The 25,550-nt window shown below is 32.5% G+C and overlaps 1 protein-coding gene across 1 annotated transcript in view; it reads right to left on the reverse strand.

The window, feature by feature from the left end:
- LOC100162298 (UNC93-like protein) overlaps positions 1-12,187 on the reverse strand; it is a 54,484-nt gene extending 42,297 nt beyond the window's left edge. Inside the window, exon 1 of the mRNA XM_001945420.5 lies at positions 11,475-12,187. The gene's annotated coding sequence lies outside the window, so the exon portion shown is untranslated. The remainder of the gene's footprint in view (positions 1-11,474) is intronic.
- Positions 12,188-25,550: the final 13,363 nt, after the last annotated feature.

Raw genomic sequence — 25,550 nt, forward strand, 5'->3', positions numbered from 1 at the left:
GAGGATCCGCTCTAAAAGCAATAAAGCGTACTAACTGGTTTTATGCGTAAGTCAATCTACACTGTATATAATACTGTCATTATTTTAAATACACGTATGGATTTAGAATTAAAATAGACATTTACCTAAATGGCAGCACATATATAGGGATAGGGTACGGATAAATAGATAACCATCTCGAAAGTCAATAATTTAGTGATGATAGTAAACGCGTGTAATGTGCACGCGACGAGTAATATAAAATATATAGAGTACATAAGTACCTATACGGCTATACCTAACGAAAAGCGTTGAGCTTAAAATATTGTCCTGACTTCTGACGATCAATACCGCTGATGAGGAATTGAACGAAACCAAAAAAAATCCTGTTGTCGGCACAGTCGGGCACACACGTACTGACGACATTATCGTCATAAAACCGAATCCTAAAGATACGTGTAGTCGTGGCCATTGGTGTAGGTCCCTACATAGGATGATCCATTTAACGAGACGCTCATTATTTTAAAAACTATTTTCAATTTTGAAAATATTTTTGTTTAAAATAATATTGAGTAGTTAAAAACAACATTTTCCTAAAACTCGTAAATTTTTCATCGTTTATTTTTTGTTTAATGACACCATGCATTTAAGTTCTCTATTGCAAAGCAGAATACTTCGTATTCGTATTCGTTGGACGAGTAGTTTATGAGTTATACGTATTTAAAGTTTAGATGAGCGACGTGGACTGTGCGGGTGTAGTACAGGGGTACCCCGTAAAAACTAAAATGTTGAACCACTACTCCGCTCATCTTAACTTGAAATACTCATAAGTCATAATATTGTAAACAAACTCTGGTCATCCGAAATTTGATAGCTACCTACCTACCTAAAGATCGAAATTATTCTGCTTTAGAATATGAAGTCAAAATCACACAATGTCATTCGAAAGAATAAAAAACATATTGTTTTGTAACGACACGAGATTATGTAAAATAATTAATATTTTCAAAAACGTTAGTGTTTTTCCGAAATATTTGCGTCTTTCGTTAAATGAATCACCCCGTATATACTATATTTTATACATACACGTATTATACGACCCACGCGTGCGAAAAAAATAATTAAACCTCATATAGTCATATATTTATGTATAATATTAAAATACGTGTGGCGGAAAACTTGCGCTGGACAAGGTTATACTTTCTCCCATTGTGCATTCCGGGAACCACTAAACACACACATATATAATATGTATGTACACGTTTTACTCTGTGCATAATTATGTGTATATATTATTATATATATATATATATACAGACGTGCCAGCTGGCAGACGATCGGGGGCTACGGGCGCCTAGGTTCGCACAGTTTATTATTATTATTGTTATTGGAGTCAAGGCGAACGCGAGTCGATTTTTGACTTTGAAATTTCCGAAATTCGTCGTCCGCTATCTGGGTCATATTATATGAACATAATAATTATTAATATATATTAATTATATCGACAGTGTTTTATCGCGACAAGCCCTCGATATATTGCATTCGTTACGCTCGGATTATCTGTCATATTATTATTAGGTATATACGAATGGGATGATGTATATTTTGAGTGTGCGCAAATTAAAGGGGGGGGGGGGGAGTATCACAATATATTTAACAAGCATTGACTTCGACAGTATAATAATCCATCGAAAAAAAATCAGTCGAAATCGTCAAGATTTAAGTCGTGCGTATAATAGGTATACACTGCTATAATAGTTTTTAGCTACCTCAATTGTACCTTTTGCATTAGAAATTGTCTTCCTCTATAAGAGATACTATACTTCTGTATTATAGGTATAATAATGTTATGTTATCGTGTCGCGTTTTACCCGAATGTTAAAAAACACGCAATAACTTGTGCGAAAGTTCTAGTGAATATACGTGCGTATAAGTTTTCAGAACAATCTCGCAGTTTCTGCTCTCTTGGTGCACGTGATTCATGCCAGGACTTACGTAACCATTCGAACACTAGACGGAAATTAATAATTCAATACGTTTACGATATTTACATAAATTATAATATAGTTCTTCTGTAAACGAACCGACCGACTCAGCTGGTTTTTTTTTTTTTTTGGTAACGGGAAAACAAACGTTTTAATTATTTTTCTTCACCGTAGGCAAATCAAACAAATACCCACAACTGTCCACTGCTAGTATAGTAAGACCGTGACTGATAGGTATATCATATTATATTATATAGGGTAAGTGCGTTGGGGCTTTATCGATTCCGCCGTTTTGATGTCAAATCCGCCGGCTATCGATTCCGTTGGATATTTGTTTATATTGATATGCATCATATTGTACAGAATTTCTTTTCAATTAACAGTATAGTTACACGCAGTTTATTAGCATAATATTAAATATGTTTTTTTTTATTTAAATAAAAACATTCCAATAAACAATAAATTCAAACATTGACGTCCACGGTGGACAATATAACCCAATTATACATTTATTTTGGCAGAAAACAAACAATAAAATACAATGTAAAATTTGTTAAAATTTTAAAATAATATAAGCAGGTAACTCAAATACCTAGGGATTGTCATTTTTACAAAATTAAATGAAATCGTCGTTTTTTTTTTTAAATAGATTTACTATAAAAAATAATAAAATATACAATGTAAAAGTATGGGTAGCCGGGTAGGTACCTATTACCTATTTGATATTTAAATTATTATCGTATTATAGTTACGGTTATAGGTATACTAATAATGAAATAAAACATGTTTTAAAAGTTGACTGTCATCTTTGCGCTGCTAAGTTCACAAGGGTTACCCAGTGTCTTATGCAGTCGCAGTACTGTAGGAACTAGATTATATAGTCCACGGGTTTTTCCAGACCCTGCTGAGATCGCGACGACTATCCAGGATGGTAGACTATATTAACGACGAGTCGTCGATGATTTCAACGCATCTCGTCGTTTTAATATCCTTGAGTATCTATATGTACCGATTGTTTGCTAATAATTATTGATATAAGTATAGATCGGGGTCGACCAAACCGCGTCTTAACATTCTTATTGATATAGCATAATATAGGTAATATTCCTGATCCTGATATTTTTCATCATATTGGGCGGTTCGCGACTCTCTTATCACCGACCACCTCCCGGGCAGCTCACACCCAGGCGGGATATAATATGTAGCAGTTAGGTGTACCTTTGTCTATGAGTACGACAGTGCTTAAAATATTCACAAATTGCGTTATAGCATTGTACACTATACACTGCACACCTGCAATCCACTCACCCAAATATTTTAAAACAATATGGAACTATAATAGTGGCTAGTGGCACTGCACACTTTTTAATTTGCACACTGCAATTTCGGGCCCTGCAGTGTAATATAATACATATTATCTACTATATAGTATATCATATTATACTGTCTCCATTCGAAATGCCCGTTTTCAGAAGAGGATTGCGCAATCGGACGTTTAGAAAACGTACTCGGGATTTTATGTACACCGACGACACTCGACGACGACGGTTAGATTTTCTATTTGTCGACCGCGTATATATATAGGTAAGACCGCGTATACCTATATAGGTAATGTATATATACATATAAAGGTAATATCTAGTATATTATAGTGTTTGGCACACGCACATAATATATTTTGTATAGTTTTACTACACGGACAAACAAGTGCGTCGCGCTGGCGGTGATAGGATGTATATTATTATTATTTTACGCGGTTATAATGATTAACGCGTATTTACACTTGTCATTTCGTCCGCACATAATAATATTATAGTATATACCTATATGTGTTGTATGAATTCTTTGTAGACATTTCGCTAACGAACGCGGAACGACACACGCCATATAATAATAACAATACCGTTATGGTAATTTTACAATTTAGACCCGTCTGTGATATTGTATGTGTGTGATATACGAGTATTGAGAACAAACCCAGCCCAAACGATCGAAATCAATATTATATTATTCGGTATAATTGTATTACAAACTAACCGCGATGTATAATTTTTTCTAAATTAAGTTAGAAAACTACAATGACAGACTAGTTCAACGTAAAAATGTATAATATGGTGTATTGTGTTGTTCACTGCAGTGAGGGTGTAAATTATGTCACTCAACCCGTTCCCAATTACTTTTTTTTATGATATATTCGAATTTTTCTTCCCTCTGAATGTTAGCCCTTGACATTTGACACGATTTACTACGGTTTTAACGTCTGAGGAAAGTGCAAGTATTGATATTCGACAAACGAAATCTCTGCGATAGCCATTCGAATTATTATATGATTACCACATATTATCATGATTTTCGGTTGTTCTAATTTCCTATATAATATAATACTATACATAGCCACTTCGACTATACTCGAATAGTATAGGTAATGCGGGTGTATACTTCGATGCAAAAAATATCAATTTTGGTTTTCGTCATCCCACAGTTATTGTTCTATATATTATGTATAACAAATATTATCGATCTCTATTCTTAAATTAATTGTATACTTTTCAATGCTGTATAGTTGTAACGGCGAGACAACCTATAGATATATATATTATACAGTCATACGCAGGTAAACATAATTTCCGCGCAGACATATTAAATTGTTTTTAAAAAAAAATTGTCAACTATCTCGCGCGTGCGGTAAAACGCAAACACGTTGGAAATAAATAAACAATAACTCATAACATTAAATTATCATTTTAATAGTGCGACGTAATAATAATCGTCATGTATTGATTAAATTGCTTCGACACTACAATAATAATGTACACGTAAATGAGTGTGATTGTAAATTTTAACGTCCGTCGTAAATCTCTGTCAATGAAAAATCATTAGGTACCTACTTCTTCCTGCACGGATATAATATATGTATAAGCTCAAAATCCTCAAATATAAAAACGTTATTATTTTATTGTTAATTTGTTTACGCGTCTCGTGCGGTACTTATATTATGTTTTGAATTGTTTTCGAAACAAGGTTAAGAAATTTTGCCCGGTGGCGCTGAAAACTGCTTTCTATAACCCTCATCACAATAATATACTATTTATATACATAATTTATAATTTATAGGTAAGCTATATAATATAGCGCATGTATTGCAGTACATGTACCTACCAATAGTAAATATGTCAAAGCAAAGAAGAAGAGATGTAATAATAAAATCGTTCTCGAAATACCAGCTATGTTGGCTATTATTCAATAAATATATAGGTACACTCGAATTTCATAACTGCTCAATATTATATTATGTTCGAACGAGCGCGACCGAAGTAAAATAATAATTATTTTACACTATACCTAGGTATATACCGATACCGTGGTTCTATCACCAACGCGTTTGCATATTATTATATAATACGATGTATATACCTGAATACATAATATCATATTATTTGTTAAAAGTTAAAACGGCCCTCCGAAGAGTGATTTGAAAGTAATAATAACCACCTGTAGCCAATATAATAGTAGACGTGGGCTCGTCGAGTTATATTATACAAAAATTATCAAAGAACAGCTTTTACGGAAAACCGTCTTCGGTATAGCAGGTAAATTGTCTATTATTTTTTTTCGATTTTTTACAATGCGGAAGAAACTCTTTAATATTATTCGCGCTATACTGGCGAAGAAGGAATCCAAACGTGAAACATGCTGCTGATGCGGTTATTGAAAATTAGTTATTATTTTGAACACACGAATAAATAATTATACCTAGGTACGTCTTGCTCACAAAAACTTAATCGACTTATATAATATTAATATTATGCAACATGTTATTATATTTTACTGGTGAATTAAAAAAATTGAAATAGGAATAAAATATCATAAATGTTGTTATTAAATCGTATGCGTCACAATCAATTCATTTATTAGTTTTGCGTACTTATATACGAATTATGAAAAAATTATACAGATATCCGGAATCGTAATATTACGAATTATAAAATAAAAATAAGTTTTAAAAATAAGTTACTATAATCATAGGTAGTGATTTTTAATTGTAATAATAGTAAATAAGTATAATATATTATACGACCGATATTATGTAGGTACATGTAATGTATGTACCATAATTATATATGCTTAACGTTCGAGGTGGTATCGTGGTACGTGATATCTGTGAAAGAAATCGAATGAAATATTTAGTCGAGTATGAAATACGCGAAAAAAATCAAGGTCGACTAGCGCCGAAGTATATACCTACCTATACTATCAAATCGGTGAAAACAAAAAACCAACTGTTGCGGAAAAATTATGATACACATATTATAACACATTATAATATATGGTGCCTGCGGCTATATAATATGTTATTTTAATAATAATATTATATTATGGCGTATTGGCGTTTAATATTAAATTATATTATATCGTTTTACAAAGTGAAGTGTCGTATGCGGGTTGAGTTCAAAAGAAACGACTTAATACAAAAAAAATTGTTTTACAAAATTCACCCGTCAAACGATATAATATAATGTGTAAACATCTCGAAAACGTTAATATTGCAGGGCAGTCAGTATAGTTCATATAATATGACGTATTAAACTCGTATTGTGTAGTTCGCCGAAACAATTGCGTCATATTGTTATACATTCGGAACAAGAAAATGTATAATTATAATATTATAATAAATTATACATTTTATTAACATACTAATAAAATAATATTTTATAATGTGATGACGTCTGAAACGAAACGGATATCGCTGCAGTCCAGTATAATGGTATATTATACTTATATTAGTTTTATAGTCAACGCGCACTGCTTTTCAGTTTTTTACACGCTCGGCGGTTCGATCGACATTTTTTATTTATTACTTTCGTTTGCTACGCACACATTTTCATATTTTCTTTGATAGGTACCTACCTCATTTTGGTGTCGGTATTGTGAACTAGACTTTTAGACTTAATGGTTGGTTAATGATTCGAAACTGTGAAAAACCACTAGAAAAACCGTGTGTTTAGTTGACATTGATCAACTTGCCAGAAATCTGCGGGACGAGGAAAAAAAGCAATTACCACGATTCTGCAGCCGTTCTAAGCCAAAAAGGGGTCAAAATGATTTTATTGGTTGTGAGGGTTATACTATGTGGGTTTATATTACAATATATATTAGTCGGTTTTCTATCAATCTCAGAAGCTTAACTGTAGTATTTCAACTTTATTTTGGCTACGGATTGTATAGACGCGTGTTTAAAATATTATTTTGAGGGTATGTTATGACATGTCCAAGAATTTTCATAAAACCACAAAAAACATTTTCACTGGAGGTAAACCCGAATTAATAGCAAAAAAGGTTGTATTATATTACGTAACACGAAAATCATTATTGGAGTTAAGTGAAATTAGCTTATTTTCACATTTATTTTAATAATATTAAGATCTTTTACGTTTTTTGGTATAAGTTATTGGTAGATTATAATAATATAATATTTAAGAAAATAAACTGCAATACCATATTATTTTGTCGCTGACTCTATTTTTATATCAATTTTGATGTTTAGGACGGCTGCAGGATTATATAATCACGTCTTCGTATTAGTATAATATTAAACTGTTCCAATGAAATTGTATTAGTTACCCTCACACGCAGAATCTATATTGACATAATATACTATAATTAAATGTAGACGATTAATTAATATTATAATATACAGGATGATTCACCGCGTATGCTCACCCTGTCACCCCCATATGTTAACGTTTAGTTATGGATCAAGTTATGTTTTTTATGGTTTTTTAAGTAGGTGTTTCTATTAAAAATTATATTTCGAAATGTTTTTGAGTGTTATTTGAGATAAGTCCTATATGGTGATATAATTTTTTTTCAAATGAAAACCTTCCTGTATTACTGCAAATTGTTAACTCAAATGATTTTTTTTTTTTTATATTATTGATATTGTATAAAGAACAGTTTATCAATTATTGAATTTTATATGAACTAAGATTACATAAATAATTTAGTCCACGATAATGAATTTAGAAGATATAGTTCAGTATAAATTATAAAATAGATTTAATATTTGAATAGATTACTTACTATACAAGTGATAAAAAATAAATTTACAAATTTTAAAAATTTAAAAATGCTAATATATTACTTTAATGTTTGATTTACCATAACAGTGTATAAAGTTTCAAAACTAAGAAATTGTTCATTATTCAAATTACATAAAAAAATTGTTTCCTGGTAAACAATAATTAACAGTTTAAAAAAAAAGGCAGGTTCTCATTTCAAAAAAAGTCCTTATCACCACGGGACACTGCAGCTCGAATGTCAAAAAAAAAAAAAATAACCAAGTTCATGAAAATATTAAGGTCTCTGTTTAATATTATTTTATATGTACTTAGGACAGTCCTAACTCCTAAGACTGTCTTAGGTATATTAAGACGCATTATACTTGACAAACCCAAAAAAACATAGCTCGGCGAATCACTCCATACAATACTCTAATTATTATCATATACATATTATATATACGCATGACGATTCCGTCATAAACTTGAAACGAGGTATTACATAATATAATTTTATATTATTATTGCAATACTTAAACTCATAATACTATACGCATGTGTCACGCTATATAACGTAGTAATAAAGTCGTTTTTTACGAGACGTCTCCGGCCGGTGCCGATATAATATTATTATAATATGTTACGATGTCTAACGCGTGTAGATATTTCGACGGACCAGACACAATAATGTTATACCTGTTGCAATTTCGCACACAACACTCGCACTACCTATGTACTATTTATACTATAGGCGTAGGTAAGTTATAATATGTTAAAACATATAATAATAATGGTATGCAATAGGTACGCCTTGAACTTGACGAGACCATAATGTATTATACGACGCGAGTCGTTCACTATATTCTCTCCGACTGCACCGCACTGCGAAAGTGTTTGTCATATTGAAATATTGTAAAAAAACACGCCAGTCCGCTCTTGGATAACTATCGTGTCCGGCACAGGGGCATCCGGCGGCGTCTTTCCACTGTAAAGCCTCGACATGTGGAGGTGTACGTGCAAATACCTGTACGATTATGTTATTATCAATATTATTGTAGGTACCTGCCATATGTGTAATATTATCGCGAAATGTTTCCGAATAAATTGTTATCGACCAGAAAAAAAATAATGACGCTATCTGCACCAACGCGACCTAGGTGTTGTTAAAAAATGTTGCGAAGACGTTTGTATACGCCGTGTCTGTTTTTCGTAAAATCGCAGACGACATAAAAATAATATACTATACACCCCATAATAATGAAGTGTCGCACTCCAATACAATATCATCATTATCCCTATTTTATATTAAACAGCGCACAACTTCGATATTTCACCACTGCGAAAAGTCATCCCGTATATTCTGATTGTTATTTTATTTTATAAAAGAATTAACTTGACGGAACAAAATCGAATTAGAAGCGAAGAACGAACGAGGAATTCTATTGCCGATGATTTTTTTAAAAATATCCGACGATTTTAAAACTATTTTATCTTTTTTTTCGTCGTATAATTATTTAACATTACGCGTGCACGACAATGATAACATATTATAATATCAATTACCTAATCACTCACACTAATTACTCGTCAAACGTACACGGCATAAGGTAGGTACACGAGAACGGAAGTAAAACTGTCATATAAAAATGGAGAACGATTAAAACGAAAATATGAAACCAAATGATACTACAATATTATGCGATACATGAGTAGCACTGCAGTGGTTTGATTCATGTCACATATTCAGCTGTGTTTGATGTGAAGCAGCACGAAAAGAACATATTATTTGCATGGTGCATGGACTCAAGAACGATATAAAAATAATAGAATTTCTAGATTTTTTTATGATTTTTTTAAACATGCATTCAATTGTTATTATGACACACCACTACCGCGGTTGCGTTAGTATTTAATTTACCTACGATATATTATACTCAATAATTGTAAAAATAAATAAATATTATTATGTACAATTAAATTAAATATTTGATATCGTAGCGGCGGAAAGGTACCTATTATAGTCGTAATAAGAGTTCAATTGACGAAACATTAATTTATTGTAATACGACGAGACAATCGATAAATCGCATAAAATCGATACTATGCATCGTATATTCGTATAATATAACGGTATTGTATTTTCATATTATTATTAATTTAATATAATATGTTTGTTTTTTAGTCAAAGCCTCGATAACAGGACCATTATGGTCTTATATTATTACATACTTAAATCATTTAAACGAAAATCGTACAATTTGATATGTTTCATAAATGAATAGGTATAATGCGTTATTTTCATCCATCGTTACGAATTATTTATTGTATGTCTGTCGTTCGCAACATGTACGTTGTCGTATATCAAACAGGTTAAAATATAATGTAGAAACAATGGTCGTTTTTGTTCGTATTATTAAACCTATATAATGTTCTATAAGTATAAATACTGATGGGGCAATGCAAACGGAAAATATGGGTATAACGGTTAATACGAAAAATCGTAAAATTTAAATATGAGCGTATTATTTACGCGAATGTCTACAAACGTAAATTATGCGGAATTAAACGCGTTTGTTAGGACTTTAAAACTAATAATTTTTTAATACATATTTAAGATTATGTTTAATTTTAGATACTTGGCCGGTACCTATGTGTAGTGTCGCAATCGTGTATTATACTCGCGAATATTATTTTATGTGGAATATTTTAGCAATTGATAAAACGAATTTCGTTCTGACACACACGCGACACGCACACGCACGCGGCCGGCGCATTAACCGAAAATATTCATTTATATTAATATATTGCTTTGATATTTTATAGGTATGTAGTAATAATGGTTAGTTCCGAGACGTGTAAATACATATTATGATTATTATATTATATTATATACATGACGTGTGCAGCGTGTGTAATTATCGGCGGTACTTATTAAATGCGAGTACCTATTACTGTGTATTCGGAGTGAGAAAAAAAATATTTAAAACTGGAATGTGTATAATATTATTATAATAATAATTTAATGTGTGCTGTGAGCTCGGTACTGCGATGTGGTAAAAAAGAAAAAATTATAATTGTGTGCCCTCATAGCTGCTTGACCGGCCGCGGAGTTGCTCAATAATGAAACAGTTTCGCGACGAAAATGAGATCATCACGTAACACAATATTGATATTAAATATTTTCATTTTCGATGGTGTAAAACGGATCGAACCGAGTGGCATCGGATGCTCATGATTATTGTCGTACGGATAAAAAATATAGGCTCGTCGGGCGAAAACTTTTTTTGGGGGGGAAATAACGCAATTATAGACGACCTAACCTAACCCGCGACGTGAGCATACTCGACACCCGCACCTGATGGCACGACACACCCGACTCAGTGGGGTGGTAAAAGGGTGATGGGTCAAAAAAAAATTTATAATAAATATTGCATATCTGCAGGTGGCTTACCTCGAGCGGGGCCCTTCCTGCGCCGTACTTTGGGCGGCAGTGACACTCCGAAGACGTCTTCAGGGCGTCATCGCCGTCTGCGGTGCCTCGTGTGGACAAGGAGAGTCCAATACCGGCGATGTCAACCAATTTCCTGCGGATAGATTTTTCTTTTTCGCTACGACGGTGACGGATACGCGTATCGATCGCGGACGAGAGATATCGATGAGCTCGGCGGCGGTGCGTTGTCGGGACGCGGATTGTAGGTCAAGCGGAGGATACGCACGCGGACGGCGACAAGCGGTACGGACGACGCGCGCAGCACGACAGACGTGCTCGTACAACAGGACGCGACAAGCGTACTCATATACGCGGTCGACTGCGACGACGGCACACGCGAGCGGACACACTTACACACAAACACACACACACACACACACACACGGGCGCGCGCCAACACTTCAGTACTCGCGGAGAGAGAATATATGCGACACGAGCGCAGTGCTACGACGGTGACGATCACAATAATATAGGTCTTATAATTTTAATTTCGTTTGTCTATAATATGTGTCGTATAGCATACAGTAATGTATTATTGTATCGACGATGTTCAAACAACGGTATAAGATATACGCGTGGACGGCGACCGACTGTCTGAACGACTGATCGACTGAATGACTGCAGACCGACTCGCTCTGTCCGGTCCGTCAGCGGCGGTGGTGATGGTGGTGACTGAGAGCGTCCGCCACGAAGTCATACCCCTTTTTTTCTCTTTCTTTCCGTTCCGTTCCGTTTCGTTTTTTTTCGCGCGCGAATATCTTATCCGTCGCCACTGACGTCCCCCCACCCCCCCGACGTCCCGCGACCGTCGGCCACGGCCGCGCGCGCTCACGTGCCGCCGGCGTTCGAGCGCCGTCGATGACCGTCGCGACCGCGGCCGAGGAGAAGTCGGTCGGACTTGGCGGAGCGGCGTGACATTATTATGATTTCGCTAAAATACGTTTTTGATATCACAATAATATATTATTATTATGCCGAAGGCGTTGAACTTTTCAAAAAATATTCCGTTTTTTTGCAAATAATTCACGACGAGGTGCGTATAGGTAGGTACGCGCACTTTGAGGATCTGAAGAAAATACAATTGGAACTCGCGGAGCTCAAGTCGAAAAACCACGCGAGAAAAATTCGCACGTCCGATGATTTGCAATGACGGGGTCGTAACATCCCCAGAACTTGGTGGTTTTACGAGAACTGTCAGTGCTACAATTATTATTATAGTTCTCCGCAAACGTTCTGCCGCGAGAACATCTCGTCGAATCGCGACGACTATTTTATTAATCGTTACAGGTGTTTTAAAACGAATATAACTGCTAAGGAGTGCACGAGTGCATTCTTGAGCCTCACATTGTGATTCGTGGATCCCTGCAGGAAAAAAAAAAATAATAATTCAAGAGGTCGTATCGATATATAATATAGAGTTTTATATTATCAAAATATTTAGATCGGCTCACCCGTCATTATTCCTTGTTCGGACTTCAGATCCAGTGCCGGATTTAGGAGGGTGCTTGATTGCTTGAGCATCCACCGTTCCGCATATTTAATTTAATTTTTTTTATTATAAATTACTTAGAGATCAGTTATCGCGTAGAACTAAACGTATTAGTTGTAGACTATATACGGATATACACTACTAACTACCTATAAATAGTTTAAATTTGTTTTTAACCCGAAGTGGATAGTGATAAGTAGGTACTTATAAAGAGCTTTATTGTTCACATATCACCTAGGTACTATAAAAATCATAAATCGACCACTGTTCAGATCTGATCGAACTGGAGCAGAATCGTCTATAATAACACAATAACAGGATATTATATTACACATTATTTGATATTCCAGTCCACTTGAATTTACAGAGTAGATGTATGCATATACTTGCTTATGCGAAGGTGGACATTAACTCCAATTTTTTTTTTTAAACTTCTGTTCTGCCCAACTATTTTGTTAATATTCTAATTAAATTTCAACTTAACCAGTTTAATCGACTATCAAAATAACTCAATTCTTATCAATTGATTATTTTCAGTTTTAATAGTTGTATACATTAATAAATTACTGCACCTATATAATACATACCTACGCGGTTTCGAATAACAATAATCCCATACCATAGGTATGTAATGATAGTATAATAAATAATAAAACTATCATTTCTGCAGTCATGTTTCTTGATAAAATATCATTATACAAAATTATAGATACGCCCAAAACACAGTTTATGTAACCTTGTACTAATTAAAAAAGTTGATATTAACTTTTTTAAATGAGATATAAGTCATTATTTTTTTCCATATTATCTTTAGATTTAGCTGGTTATTTATATAGATACATAATATAATACATCGTTTGTTATCTATTAACCGCACCAAAGGTGTAGCCTAGATAATATTATTATTATTATTATCTAGGCTCTCTATAGGTACCTGTTCGAATCCACTCGGATCGTATTGCGAGATTTGTGGACGTCCGAGAACTCAGCTGCGTTTCTAAATTTTCCGTCCAACTAATACTTATCTATATAGTTGTCGAAAACACTTAACTCATCGCGGTGCACGTCATGCACTCGGACGAGCGTAACTTAAATAACGATTACGGTTTACGGTATAGAGCGCCGTTTCTATATTATACGTAAATCCGACGCGATTTAGAATATTATATATACATTAAATAATACATATATGTTATTAATTATATTATTGTTCCGTCGAGGAGACCGGTTCGTATTAATCATCGTAATAATAATAGGCATTGACGTCAATAATACGCATAATATATATTGTTATATTATATACATACGGTATGTACACCTATATGGTACATAGTGCCTAGTACCTTATGGCTAGCTATAACGGCCAAGTTGCACACTATTATTAATACTGTTATATACAATTGAAACGATGATTGAACATTAATTGCACAGTCAAATTATATAAATATATATTGGTATGAATTAATGGCGGCTGCGTCGTCTTCCGCGGTGTATATTTTCAATTTTGTACACTTATATAGGTACCACGCCTATATTATTATAATATACTTGCGAAGAAAATGTTAATTTTTACCGAAACTGACTGCTGTGCGGTACGCATGTAAAACGATAATGTCTAAACTAGTGGTTTTAAAAACTGGGTGCCGCGGTCTTTCGGAAAGTTCAACTATTCGTCCAAGAATAAAATTATAAAGATAAAATTAATAAAAATTCGTTAGGCCGTCTAGCACACATTTTTAATTAAATACACTTATATTATAGTTATAATTCAAAGCAATTTTGTTCATCTAATTATTTAGTGCAAAAAAAAAGGTCAGTGTACCGTGAAAATTTTTTGTGTGTCACGTTCAATAAAAATTTGAAAACCACTGGTCTAAACAGTGTAATTGCTATATTATCCGTCGAATATCGTCATCGTGGACGTGGTCGTCACATCGAATTTAAAAAAGACTAAAAAGTCACACTGGCATACTACCCATCTCCACCAGTGGACCACTGCAGCAATAATTTCGTATAATTTATAATATTATTATTTGTGAATTTGAAAAATAATCGATTCGTCAACTTCCCGTTGAAGTATATATAATAATAAACATTGAACGAAATTCCATGTGTAGTACCTATCTACCTATATTTAGGTATTCCGTGTCGAGTTTGAAAGTTTCACACATACATATGTTATTAAAAAGAACATATTTTTTCTTCTGATTTCTACAACCAGCCTGCGCGTTTTACAACGGTGTATATTGTGAACACTGTAGAACAATATAATAACATCCTCCAAATTTATAATATCGCAGTGTACCGTCTCGCCTGAATATAATATACAATAGACGATAAATATTATAATATTATATAAAAAAAAAATCGCACTGTTGCAGGATGGCAAACGTGAAACAGGCACACTGCTCACCAACGATATTATATTATTATGTTCAAAGGATTATAATAATATGTGGTTGTGGTTTAAGTAATAATATATAGGCCATACAGCCGTACAGGGTATCGTATGAATACCAAGTCCTTGGTTATATTCATCGTGTTCGTGATAACTGCAGCTGCAGTCACTCTTCTCTGTCGTCGATTTATGTATAATATAAACCTACACCGAAATCCGCATGACAATATTATCATACTATAATTTTGCAGTTTTGCTTTGCGTTGCAATATTATGATATTTATTTTATTTATATACACTCGCAGATATGTAGTAAATAGAGGGACTTGAGTGAGCGGAGATAAAGTAAACGATTTTCATACAATATCAATGTGTCATAATATCATATGTTATTATTATACACATCAGACGATGTATGCTAGCAGCTCAAACGCCGACGGTTTCTTTTGCGTTTAAATCGTTTTAAAAAAATAATATTATTATCAACAATATTATTCTTTACACATTTTTCAAACGTACTATATATAAATACTACTCATACTGTATAATAGTAAATTGCAGTTTTTTTTTTATTGATCTCATAGGTATCTCATAATCTGTTCCATTTACTGGGTCCCGAGGAGGATATGAGGTTTCCATGTTGGTTAAGTTCGCCTTTTTGCAAGTGCAGGTATGATGTATGGCCAACAGATTTACAAATAAAACATGTGTCATCAGTGAAAAATATACGGAATTGCGAATCGTTGGAATTGATTAAGAGTGAGTTAGGTATTTTTGACGTGTCATCGTGTTTTATAAACATCTGACGACGAAAACTCAGTATTTGGTCGTACCATTCTGTGGAGATTCTGGCTTTGAGGTGACTTATTTGGGATACAGGAGTTATATTAAGTGAATTAAGTTGGTCATATTGCAGTTTATCTATGAATGTAACCGTAATTGATTGATGGTTACCGAATTATTATATTCGGTGGATGTACGTTGCATGGCCTAAAAGCTAAAATACATCTGATTCCAGGGGGCACACTAATTAATTTAACTGTTACTCTTGGGATTTGACACATTTCTATAGCAAAAAAAACCTGTGGGGTTGTAACTCCCAAAATCCTCCCTACTTTTATATACCACTCACCTTGTGAGTTATAAGGTAACTTTTATAATTTTTTCAAATCACTAAAAGCAGTAAAAGCCTATGTGTGTAGTAAATTGGAAAATATTTAAATATTATTGTATTTTATCATCATCAGTTAGAAAACAATTTATGTAACGAAATAGTTTATAAGAATATTCAAGGTTTTTAAAAAACAAATTTAATTATGTTTAGAAAATAATATGGGGCTAATAAATTAAATAAACTGTTTTAATATAATATTATATGTATGTAAATCATTTTACTTTTTAGTAATATTTATTAAATAAGACAAAATTACTAGGTAGCTAATTCTTTAAAATCTAATTTATGATTTTAATAATCATTTTTATTTTTATTTTTTAATATTTTAACATATTTTAGACTTAAAATAAATAACAATACATATTTATAATATGCTATAGTATGACTAATCATATAATATTATTACAATATGCTATAAATTATAATGCTCTTACTAGCTGACTTTTCAGTAGGTTACAGTAAACAATATTGTATTTCAATAGACATAACATAGAGTAATAATTTAAATATTTTATGCACCTGCATGTTTAGTTATTTTATATTAAGGCAGGTACCTATGTACCTATTACTTTGTATTGACCCATTATCATTTCTTCTTTTTTTTTTATCAACAAACTTGTCCATATAGTCTAGAAATAAAATATTTAATTAACTTAAGTTAACAGAATAGGTAACTAAATTAAAATATTAAATGAATAATGGTTTTTAATTCCTCAAAACTAAAAACACGTTATAAAAACTTGGAACACAAATTTTTCATTCAAGGTACACAAAGTGTGTCAGGGGACACAGTATTTTAGCCCCTGAATTACATTGTGATATTATAATACACTCGCCCTAAACGCAGAGACGTATTCAGAAATTTGGCACCCGGGTGCCAATATTTTCCGCCACCAGGGGATTTTGTGCACCACAAATTTTTTTTTGACTTTTTCAACCTACCGAGTGCGTTGGAGCTTACTTTCCGGTGACAACCCGTTATCGTTAACCTTTTTAGAACAAAAGTTAGAAAAAAAAAAAGCAGATTTCAAACTTTAAACATTATGTTATCTTTATAAATTAATCACATTTAAATATTTAATATAAAATAGGTTTAGTTATTATCAACTATAATTACAAAACAATAAATATTTAAAATTCACATATTTTTTTTTCGAGCTTTAAAGGAACTAAACTCATTGATTATATCATCATAGTCTAAAGTTTAGACTCTAAACCTTTTGTAATATCTGATTCGATGTTTAATATGGCAATACTGTTTAGTCGTTCATCAGTCATCCTAGACCGCAAATAACTTTTAATTCGTTTTAGTGCACTAAACGATCGCTCTGAAGAGCAGTTAGACAAAGGACAACATAGATACATTCTTAGAGCAATATTTACGTACGGGTATATGTCTTCAAATCCTTCATTTTTAAGTGTTACACACATATCTATAATTGATTTAGGTAATTGTTTCTTAGGTAAGGTAAGTAAATAGCTACGAAAGTGTATACATTCGTTTGAAAAAACAATACGCAAATATTAATAAATTAATCCCTAAAATTACGTATTTAATTTTACATTCTTACCTTTGTTAGTGGACGTTTTTATTATAAAATATGACGAATAACGAGTGGATGTAGACTGTGGACGTGTGATACATAGGTAAATTTGTAATATCGACAATGTCGTATAAAAATTCAAAATTAATTGTTTTAATGTTTTCTATACTTTAATAAGTCACTAATAAGTGATAACTGTATAAACAGTGTTGCCATATTATTGATAAAAAAAGAAACTAATTTATATTATTTTTCATTTTCATTAACAGAAGATGGGTTATGTAAAAATCTAATGCCGCCCCTATAAAAATGCCGCCCGGGGCGATCGCCCACTCTAAGCCCCCCCTAAATACGTCACTGCCTAAACGACTCAAAACGACGCGTATATATATAAAGTAGGTATCTGGTATACCTATACGGCTATACCTACTCGTAATTCCCGTCGAACAATAATTTTAAATATTTTTATGTTTTGAGCGATAGCTCTCCAACCGATCAACGGGATTATTGTAGACATATTTTATCAACAAATTATCACAATCGTGTTTACGACTTTGGCGAGAATTATCGTTATAATATAGTAAAATGCAAATATATTATAACGCAACTTAAATCATTAAACAAAATGTATGCGTAACGAGTTTAATGGTTTTAATCAAAATATTTTATAATATTATTCATAATTAATTAGTCATTATTAATTATACTCTTAATGAATGAAATAAAAGTTTTTATTTTATTTATCAATGGCATCTTTGGTAACTATATCAGCTACGGACAAAGGTGATATTATATAGATATATGGAAATGTATAAAACACATTAGTTCTTTATATTTTAATAATAGTTTAAAAATCTTATTCAAATTGTAATGTAATTTATAACTAGGTAATGATACCCACACAAAGGCATACAATTGACATTGGATATATTATGTATTTCGATACCAATCATAAATATAACAAATAACAATGTAACTTAAATTATAATAAACAAATTAACACAAATAATTGGTAAATCAAAAATATAAACTCAGAACCGATATTTTCAATAGGTCAACGTCATAATTATTATCCACATTATATGCATATATTATGATATATATGTATATATTTCCAACTGCATAATGTAACAATAAAACCAATTATTGAGTTCGACGGTTCACTGCAGCTAACAATGAACAATAAAAGTTATTTAAATAGGTACTCAAGTTTTCTAATTATATTATTGAAATTTGAAACCTTAGATTTAGTGCCACGTTGATATTATTATTATATTGGCTGTCGGTGAATGACAATTTATTTTTTGGTGCTTAAATAATTCAAAATAGAAAGCTTACTAGTATATACGCACTATTAGCATATGGATATATGGCTATAATTTGTTTTCTTGCCGTTATAGATGTTTTTCCAATAGGCCACACATGTAGTTATTACTTATTGCAGTGGATACCAAAACCATTTCCAAATTGTAAGTGTAGGTACATGGTTTATCATATACTTATAGACATATCGTCGATCCAATAAAAATTATTAATAAACGTGAAATCTACATGGCGACCAGATCATTTTAAACACGATCTTTGCGCAAAGACACCTGGTTTAAAAGCGAATATCCATTACATCTACCTACCTATATCACGATAACCTGATAATTTAAACTTTATAGCATTATACAGAGCGATTCACCAAGTGGACTGAACCCCTATTTTCACTTACAATTCTAATTTTTGGAATTTGTATGTACATTTAAGAACCATATTTTCAAATACTTGAATTTTTCATGCCATTTAAGGAGCGCCCTGTGGTAATAGATAATAGACTTAGAAAATGTGGGCCATGGAGGCTATAATGATTTGAAAACTATAGTAATTACCAATTAATATAAATGTATTACTATTTCATAATTTGTAATAATTAACTGAGTACAATAAATAATTTATAAAGTACGCACTAGAGTAAATATTAGTTTTGGAATATATGCTTTATAAATTATATAATATACTATAAGTCTTAGAACATATAATGTTAAATAACTCAAAAACTACTCGTTCGAACAACGATTTAGAATCGTTAACGTTTTCAAAAAAAATCTTCTGTTATATTAATTAGCAGAAACAAAGGGTAGATCTCATTTGATAGAAAAAAAGGTTTGCACTTTGCACCGTACCATATAGGATATTCCTTAAACTGAGTAGAATGCGAAGTATACCTACTTATTTTAAAATATTGTCTTTATATATTATGTGTAATATTGAATATTAAAAAAAAAAAAGAAATCGAAATTTGTATGAATGTATTCAGGTCAAAAGGGGAAGAGCCGTGAGCATTATACGTCTTTGTGAATCCCTCTAAATATATTACAGGTACCTACTGTATCTCTATAGTTTAGTCGTTGACGATAAATTTATCGGTAATCAGCAATTCGTTTTAAATTACATATAGGAACGTACATACCTACTCAATATAATATATATTGTCTTAATTTCATTCTTAATCTTTATTAATTTCAATAACTACAGTCAATACGATATATTGATATAATTTTACGATTACAGGTTGCAGTATATATGTAGATGTAGGTATACACACGCGCGTCATCTGCGAATAGTCTATTCGTTAGACAGAACAATAATAGCTGTATAAATTAATAATAATATAATAAGGACACGATCGCTGTACCGTCGAATTACGGTCACCTTAGTACCTTACCATACGTCATGTTACAATATACCTACCTATATTATGTTTAATAACGAAACGAAAACAATACATACGCGGCTATACTTACCTGTTGAGTTTAGAAATCGCAGAGCAAAAGAATAACAGAGAATCGGAATCGGCGCCGGAGACCGCAGCGAAAAATAGCGTAAAATAATAAATAACTACCTACCCATAATAGTGCCTACATATTATTATCATACATAATATATTATATTTGTTTGTATCTATTACAATAACGGATAACTGCAGCGACCCATAATCGTGTCTGGTCCGAGACAGAGCGATTCGACCGATTTCTTAACTGTGCAGTGCGCATAAAGTACGCCGTACCTACCTACCTATCAAGTATACTGTGCATATTATAATGATACACCTATCCTATACATTATAATAATATAATATAATACATTTTAATAATATGATGCCAACACGCGTGCCATTCCAGACCGCAAGAACAATGCGGTGCACTTGTCGTTATTGTATAATAATAATAATAATAATAATAATAATAATATATTATAGGTATGTACCCACTGCAGCCCACTGCCCGCACACCACCGCCGCGGTAATTTAATTTGTGGAATATAATTTCTTATAACGCTGACTGTTGCAGTATAGTAGTTATGTAGTTGCGGCGTTTGTACTTTGTAATTCCGACGACCTTATTTTAATAAACGAATAAATGGAACGCGGGTTGCTGTAGGTTTGTAAACGATAACAATATATAATAATATATACATACCGCGTAGTCATAATATATATTATGCTAAACAAATAATAATAAAACACATTTTTTTTTTTTTTATTGATTAAACCCGCGGCGACACTGGCTATTGGGTGATAGTTATAATAGTGTACACATTATAATAATAACAATAAACTTAAATACTGGTTGAAAATACAATGAGTGAGTTATGTTAAATCGTGTTGAGAAGATTGGTGGTGATGGTGAATTTGATTGAGGCGGCAATTTGAGTTGGGGTTCTGGTTGAGTGCTGCCGGTAATGGGATCCAGGAGAATAGTATTTTCTCTGATCTGGACGTAAATACAACGTTCGGTGATAATCTGTTTGTTGCCGATGCGGTGCAAAGGGCCAGCAGTCTAAATTTTTTTTGATTGAAGTAGGTATTGGAATAAGAGATCGGATAATTTGGAGAGTCTAGATTTTGTTGATCGATCGGTTATTAATGGTCTTACATTTTCAACGATTTTTATGAGAGTGGGTACGTCTACGTTGATATCCTTGCAGTAGGAGCGGATATTGACAGATTTGTTAGAGAAGTCATCCATTAAATAATTGAATTGAAAAAATGAAATAGGGATTTCTGTATCATCTGAGCAGACGCCTTCAGCAGAGATTCGTTGAGTTTTGAATAAATATTATCCGTTGAATTGCTTATTTTTGATTTTTATTGTCATCGTTTGGTTTTAATTTTTCCTTTGTCTTGCCCGATTCTAAAAGTTTTTCTCTTATGGTTTTGTATGTTGTTCATTACTTTGTTGCTCTGCTGGTTGATCTGAAACTGTGGGTGTTGTATCCAATGATTTGTTTTTTTTTTAATTTTTAATTTTATTATAAAATATATTTTTAACAACTTATGTTATTATAATATTATATTGACCCATATTATGCATAAGTATATTGAGATATTCTTCATTGAATGAATATATATTGAAATGTCTTGTTCATAAGTGAAGGATATAATCCTAATTCCTAATAAACTTTAGCATTGGTCAATCATGGAGTTTTTTCTTTCCAAACAATGCAGTGAGTATTTATAGCCTATACTCTATAGATATAATATATGTAATATGTATTATATATTTATATCTGAAATCTGAATACCTATACCAAACTGGTACGAGGATTAAATTTTAATTGTACATGCGATCTTCACCGGTTTCCTAAAGCGAAAAATTATTACGAACTTTTGATTTTTTTGATGATTTTTTGTCCGATGATTTGTTAATTTTTGTAGGAATCGCGAAGGGAGGGCGAAAGTCGAACTACAATTTTGCACCCACTGCAGAACTGATTCTCTGCGGGCGCTCCTATATGTATACCTACATCATAATATGCTACACAATTGGAAAGTCACTACCGATTTCACAGCCGCCAGTCAATAATGTTTGGTTTTTTTTTAAAAACTTTGTCTTAAGTATGTCTGCGTTTTGCACGTCATTCAAAAATTCAAAATCCCTTTGAGCCAACGCATATTGTGCTGTGCCGATACAATTCAGATTGTTTTCTCACGAATAATAGCATCATTACAAATCAGCAAATATTGATTATCTTTAGAAAGGTAAATATATTTGGTTACCAGCTATACGTGCACACACACATATTATAATAATATATTTATATATCAATTATATATACCCATGATAGTCCTATACATGCGAGATACCCGCCTAACCACGTATTAATAATGTATATTTTGTTTTCTATTTGACAGATGAAACAGCAGAAAACGTTCACTACTGGTGCCAATTGCAATAGTATATGAGTAAACATCAGGTTTCAGAATAATATCTAAAATCAAGAATAACGGAAAAAAGGAACAAAATATTTAATTTTACAAATTAATAAATGCAGATTCGATTTTGAATCCTTGCAATTATTAAGTTTACCGACCTTTACTAGATAACTTTGATTTATTTAATGGTTAAACCGCCACCCGGAAACTTCACTGACAATTAGTGGACTGGTTACAATAATATATATCACCAACTTCAGTCCAATATATAAAAGTTGAAATGCTTACTGCAACAAAAACATAACTATATATATGCAGATGAATTAATGTTTTTTTAATATTTTTTTTTAAATTGATTGATCTTTACTAACTGAATCGATTGAAAAACGTTTTTGCTAACCTGCAGTTAACTTTAAATCGTTTAATTAATTTTTTTTTTTTAACTTAACTCAAAATGTTTTCTTCTATTAGCTCAATCACATATAGGTGCATAATGCATTAGCGTAGGCTTTAGGGGGAAGAGGGGGGCAACTGCTCCTTCAGATATTTAACTAAGGTGGCATCGTGGCAATAGTGTCATTTTATCTTATAGATTTTTAGCTTTTCCACTGATTGCCCCCCCTCCAAAACTTTACCTTAGATTAATCCTATGACATCATGTATGCATTTATAAATAATATTTTATTCGCGATATGTGTGGACATACGATATATAGGTATATATTATATATAATATATTTACATATATGCGATGAAATGTATTCATAACTGCAGAACGCAATAATGTTCATGGTATATTCTTATCAAAATATTCGGAAATAGTGTTTGATATTTGGGGGGGGGGGGGCTGAAACTCAGGCATATACTGGATACTCTTATGATGTTTTAAATCGTAACATGTACAAGTCATTAGTTTGGGGGGGGGGAGGCTATAGAAATTCTTAGGCAGCGCTAAGCTCCACCAGCCCCCCGATCGAAACCTAATTGCGATCTCAGCTATTATGTCGTATACGTACGTTGGATGATGTTAATTTTTCCCACTCATCATAAATTCACACAATTCTGTTTCGACAGAAACTAATAATAATATATTCAATTGACGATTTGATCATTATTGGAAGCCTCGCGATAAAAACATCCACGTGCGATCTCTTATTGTATAACAATATTATCAATAATATATAATATAATATCATGTTAAATATGCCTACGTTTACACATCCGCCAAACTATTGTAGCGCTTTCCGTGTTCGCTCGTTGAGAAAAAATAATTACTCCTACCGTCTATATAGGTAGGTGGGTAGGTACTATACAAACATCGTAACTCTTTGCCGAAAAAAAAATGGCTATTATTTCGTCGTATATTCAAGGCCGGGCGGCCGTCGTCATTATAATATCGTTTTAGATTAGTCCGCGAGAATTCAGCGCGTAAGACGAACTACAGAGTAAAGGTCAAATATCGAAGAGCATAATAGTAATAATAGTATAATAATAATAATAATAATAATAATAATAATATAAAAATGTTTTAGTTTTTCCCCGCGCGCCCCATTGCGGCGTACACAGTTATTACCATACGTGATGTGCATTATCTACAGCCGATTACAATTTTTAAACGGTCGTGCGAAAGAATAATAATTTTTATACCGTAAACAAGATCGTATTGAACCAGTTAGTAGTGCATACACATTAGTACATAACATACCTATATAATATATTGTAACCTACCTGTTACATTGCTTATACAATATTGACATGATATAATGTCTTGTCAACTGCAAATGTCATTGATTATTTTTCGCTATTATACTCGTATAGGTACATGGGTAATATACTAATATAATGATAATTAATAACGGACCGAAGTCGCGGTATCTAAAGATCGACCAGGACAGAGGTTATTCATATTTTTACCTAACACAACTCTTGATATGGCTGAGGGGGAGCTCCATACACACCCCCGCGTTAATCTCAACTACTCGATTGTTATTTACTTTTTAATAGTTTTATATAGTTACTCCGCTGTATTCAAATAAGCCTCTAATGGGCTGTTTACTGTGTGTAGTTATCTGTAATATTGTTACCTATACGATTAGTCGCGAATTCATTTATATCAAAATATTACTTGTACAATCCACGCGATTTCGGGTTTAAAAACAGTTGTGCGGCCGTGCCATCATTTTAGTAGTTTAGAGGACAGAATAGCAGTGAACATTTTTTTCGAACTTTTATC

This window comes from Acyrthosiphon pisum, chromosome A1, assembly GCF_005508785.2.
Source record: "Acyrthosiphon pisum isolate AL4f chromosome A1, pea_aphid_22Mar2018_4r6ur, whole genome shotgun sequence".
Classification (NCBI taxonomy): domain Eukaryota; kingdom Metazoa; phylum Arthropoda; class Insecta; order Hemiptera; family Aphididae; genus Acyrthosiphon; species Acyrthosiphon pisum.